We start from the raw sequence: 5,476 nt of genomic DNA on the forward strand, positions 1-5,476 counted from the left end.
AACAGAAAGCAGGTGCGTGGATCAGTGCTTGGAGAAAGATGTGTGAAGCGGTCACAAAAAAACACCAACACAAAAAGTGCCACCAAAAGAAGGGCGCAGGACAGGAACCAACACCTAACACAGGAGATGACCAACTTGCCTTCCGTCATGCGCCCTCCAAACGTGCCGTCTGAAATTTGCCCAATCCCACATGTGACGCCATCGCATATCTCCATTTATGGTAGAGCTGTACCCTAAAAGCTTTGCGCAAGTCCGCCATTGTAGTCCAATATCCTTCCTCTTCTCTATCCTCTTGTTGTGGGGCAGACTGGCTCATACATGCACATGCATCCTCCGCTCGTTGCCAAATTAGCATTTAGTTCTAACTTATATATGTCAGTAAACTCTCTATGGAAGCACTGAAAACTATAACATGGCTGATGGGGAGAAAACCCTGTCGAAGTAGAGGCACGTACTGTAAATAAGACCGCCCACAAAAACGGTGCATGGTGAAGAGACGGTCAGAAATCGACTTGAAGATGATCTCTAAAACAATATCTATGCAACATTGTGACTAAAAAAACAATATTACATGTTATGTAGACCACAAGGAAATGTTTTACATGTAGAACAATAATCATAAGTCGCTACAGGTGTCACGCACGTCACCACGACCCAGAAACTCATGGTCAATGAATAATGATGGATCTTAATCGGAGGGTTGCCGTGACAACAGCATCGCAGGTGATTGTCCAAGGTGTATGTGGCAAATGTTCCTGTTAAAAAGTGCTTTTTCGCCACTCTAAATAGGTCAGGCAGACAACAACTAAAAAAGTGATTGTGCGGAGTCGTTACAAAGAGGCAAATAAGCTGCGATTTGTTGGGAGGTCGTTTAACAATCCACATTCAAGTTTATTTCACAGAAAAATAGCACAGTAGACTTGTCTTGTTAATCGGTGCGACTTTGACTAAAATAATCTTGTTTTGTCACCAGAAAAATGGCTACAGCTAAAGCATCTGGTTTTGTTTCCAGAAAAAATAGTAACATTTCTGTATTTGTTTTCAGAAAGATGGCTGAAAATATCGGGTTTTATTGCCCCATTTAGATTTTTTAAAAATATATTTCCATGTCTGTCATGAGTCCTCCTCCAACTTGTTAGTCAGTTTGCCTTTTGCTAAAATACTCACTAATAGTCACTAGAAAAATGACTAAAAATATCTGGTTTTGTTGCCGCAATTTGATTATTTTCTCCCTAAACTTTTTTTTTTTCATGCACACATCTGACTGCGACTCACTGAAAATGACACACAATCCACTTTTATGTCACGACCCAGCAGTTGGGAACCACTGGTCAACTGTATAACAGTTACTGTAATATTTCCATGTCTGTCCAGAGTGATTGACCACTTTGCAAAAATGAAAATGAGACGTTACAGTTTACTTCTCAGAAAATGATTCCCTGAACAGACACACAACAGTTGTTCATTTATTCTACTACTGTGGCTTTATTGTTTTGTGTACATTTTATAGTTTTGTGTATCTGAAATAGGATTAGACATATTGCCATAAATGGAAATTAAATAATATAAAAGAACCCAGAGATGTAGGGGTGCTTTATTTTTTGTTTTACTTTTGTAGATGTTAAATTTGCAGATGATTACTGCAATATATATTTCAAAAAGATTCATTGCTCTTCCTTTTTGCTTTTACCAGTAGCAGTTTAAAAGTCTGGAGTAAAAAAGTGCACAAGTAGGTCAAATGCATTAGTTAATTTCAGGTGGTTAATCAAAGATCCATACAACATAATCTGATATGATTTCATAGTTTAAAGCACTATTTATGTATTTTTTATGATAAATAAGTGCTAAAAATGTTTGCGCTTTGCACACTCACATGAATTATTTGTGCCCCAGGTGGGCCCCAGTACAGTATTAGGTCTAGTGACGCCCCTGCATGTAACACACTGGTAAAAATGCCGCTGTGCCCAACTTTTTTGCACTGTGTTGCTGCCATTAAATTCTAAGTTAATGATTATTGGCAACAAAAAAAGATGTAGTTTCTCAGTTCGAACATTACATATTTTGTCTTTGCAGTCTATTCAATTTACTATAATGTGAAAAAGATTTCCAAATCATTGTATTCTGTTTTATTTACAAATTACAAATTGTGCAAACTTCACTGGTTTTGGGTTTTGTACGCTAAGTGTATCTAAACATGTATAGAGAGCCTTGTGGGCCTCTCAGTGTGCAACCTCCCAATTTAACACTTATTGATTTGGGCTTAATGGTGGCGGAATTGGCGCTAAACCCTGTGGCTGTGATGCATGTTTCTCGTGCAGAATGTCATGGAAGGAGCGAAGGAGTGAAAAGTTCTGCCGAGAACACTCTGTTCATTAGTCAGCTTTTGCGTGTCGGCCTTGGCGTCATTGCACATAAAGGCCCCAAAATCCCACACTTGGATGCTACTCACTGTCAACATTGTTGTCATGCTGCAACACTTTTGAATTGCCTGATTGCTGAGCTTCATTTGGGACACTCAGAAAAAGACAAAGCGGGCAATGTAAGATGCACAAGTTTGACTTTGAATACGTCCGCTTATGTCGGATGGAAAGCCTGTGTGAACAAAGCAGGCGTCTTCTCCCTAGCAGTAAAGTCAGATGGCTGCTTGCTGTGTGTCAAGCAATCACATGGGGTGTTTTATAACGGCTGGAAAATGGAACCAATGGGGGTGTATGTCATTTGTATACTTAATCATATTTTACAGGGCTGAAAAGAAGTTTCCATTGACTAACACAGGAAGCTGTTAACTTGCGGATGTCACAAAATGCAATTAGTGGCTTTTCAATAGGCTGTGAAGGTTCCCAAAGGACTTGAAAACAAACAGGAGAACATTTTGTCGAGACCAACAAGTAATGAATTTATATATATATATGACGGAGGTGTACAAGGCGTTGGTGGTATAGTGGTGAGCATAGCTGCCTTCCAAGCAGTTGACCCGGGTTCGATTCCCGGCCAACGCAAAAGATTTTTTCCCCCCGCTTTAAAGGTTCAAGTTTTTTTGTTTGACATTCTTTATATTGGAGCGCACTGTGTATTTGTTCTGATAATTCATTATTTATTCTGTTGATTCATTAAAATTCATAATATTTCCAGTGAAGTCGCGGTATATGCGTTTTTAATGCACTCACTTTACTCATTTCCCGTATGTACATGTACTCTCGCCACGGAAATAAACAATCACATTGATAACAATAAGCTTTTCAGGAGTAAATAAAATTACTATTTTTTTGGTATATTCTTAGTTAAGACTTCAGTAAAAAAAAGTTTTTTTCCACACTGAACAAACAATATTTAGTTTAGTACACTGCCGCCTGCTGCTAAAAAAAGAGAATGACACGTTGTTTTCAAAGTCCCGGATGTACCATTTGGTCAACGGATCTTATACATTTGTAAATCATAATTATTTACAAATCAATCTTGGTTCACATTCAGGTTTTCATTCAGTTTCTATAACAATAAATATGCCAAGCTGTGTTTTGTTTGGATGTAATTTATTACGAACTGTAAATCCCCTAATACAAAATAGTTCATGTGATTATAGCAGTTGTGTGACAGTAAATAACATAACACCCATCCATTACATTCCAATTTACCCAAAACACATAACATAGTATATAAAATGTCTTAAAAAAACAAAACAAAAAAACACAATATTGTTTTACTTACTGTAGTTAGAACTAATAGAACGTTACATTACCCCTTAGATGCAAAATGGGCCCCACAGGTTGTTATCCGTCAACATCTTTAAAATAAAAAGTTGTAATATATTCATATTCCAGATTTTAAAAACTGCAATTTTAAGAAATTGCAGTTTTTGTGTCACTATCCAACTCTTCCACAAGGGGGGTCATTTTTAGACACATGTATTATGTCCATTTAAAGGCCTACTGAAACCCACTACTACCGACCACGCAGTCTGATAGTTTATATATCAATGATGAAATATTAACATTGCAACACATGCCAATACGGCCTTTTTAGTTTACTAAATTGCAATTTTATATTTCCCGGGAGTTTTTTCTTGGAAATATCGTGTAATGATGACGTGTACGATTGACGTCACGGGCTGTTAGGGAATATGAGTGCTGCGCGCACACACAGCTAAAAGTCGTCTGCTTTAACGGCATAATTTCACAGTATTTTGGAGATCTGTGTTGCTGAATCCTTTGAAATTTGGTCAATTAATATTGGAGAAGTCAAAATAGAAAGATGGAGTTGGGAAGCTTTAGCCTTTAGCCACACAAACACACTGTGATTCCTTGTTTAAAATTCACGGAGGTGAAACTTTACTATGGATCACAGCGAACATGGATCCCAACCGAATGTCAACCAGCAGGTTTCGGGGAGAAATTTGTGGTAAAAAGTTGCTTCTTACCGGATATCAGCTGAGCTTGTGCCGCCCATACAGCTGACGTCGACTTCCCTGAGACACTGCGCGTCTGACGATCAGGTACTGTTAAACTCACTAAAACACTAGCAACACAATAGAAAGATAAGGGATTTCCCAGAATTATCCTAGTAAATGTGTCTAAAAACATCAGAATCCTTCCCAATGCAATTGGGTTTATTTTTTTTTCTAGTCTGTCGCTTTTAATATCCTCAAACATGAATCGTTCATCCTCGCTCAAATTAATGGGGAAATTGTCGTTTTCTCGGTCCAAATAGCTCTTTTTGTTGGAGGATCCCATTAAAAACAATGTGAATATGTGAGGAGCCATCAACATGTGACGTCATCGTCTGCGACTTCCGGTAGAGGCAGGGCTTTTCTGTTAGCACCGAAAGTTGCGAACTTTATCGTGGATGTTTTTTACTAAATACTTTCAGCAAAAATATGGCAATATCGTGAAATGATCAAGTATGACACATAGAATGGACCTGCTATCCCCGTTTAAATAAGAAAGTCTCATTTCAGTAGGCCTTTAAGAACTTATTTATACAGACAGCTTTTAATGTGTGATCAAATTAGCCTACTTTGTGGTGAGCTAAAAGTATTGTATTTAGGCAAAACAGTAAAGTGTTACTAAAAAGTAGCCCACACGCACACATTGCACCTGACTTAGCTAACTCATAAGTAGGCTCATATTATGTCAGCTATTTTGTTTTATATGATTTAAGAGTTTTCTGTGCATTTTGAACCTGCAATTTATTAAAACTATTAAAACAAAAAATGCAAATGGTCTCGTCACAAACATGTTTTATGGGAAATACCGGTTAGGTGAAAATATTGCAACTTTTCGTTTAAGATTTTGAAGAATACAAGCCCAGTTTATAGCAAAAATGCATTGATTTTAATTGAGGACATTTTTGCCCAACTCGTGGAAGATTATAGGTATTGGTAGTTGTGCCTCCAAAGAATAATGAATATTGTCTGTTTGGGGGTAAATGTGTACAACAGGGGTGCCCACACTTTCTCAGCCGGCAAGCTATTTTTTAAATG

The 5,476-nt window shown here is 37.7% G+C and overlaps 1 non-coding gene across 1 annotated transcript; it reads left to right on the forward strand.

The window, feature by feature from the left end:
• Positions 1 to 2,927: 2,927 nt before the first annotated feature.
• trnag-ucc (transfer RNA glycine (anticodon UCC)) lies at positions 2,928 to 2,999 on the forward strand. Its single transcript has one exon. It is a non-coding gene; the product is annotated as a tRNA-Gly (tRNA).
• The last annotated feature ends 2,477 nt before the right edge of the window (positions 3,000 to 5,476 follow it).

This window comes from Nerophis ophidion, linkage group LG14 (assembly GCF_033978795.1).
Source record: "Nerophis ophidion isolate RoL-2023_Sa linkage group LG14, RoL_Noph_v1.0, whole genome shotgun sequence".
Classification (NCBI taxonomy): Eukaryota; Metazoa; Chordata; class Actinopteri; order Syngnathiformes; family Syngnathidae; genus Nerophis; species Nerophis ophidion.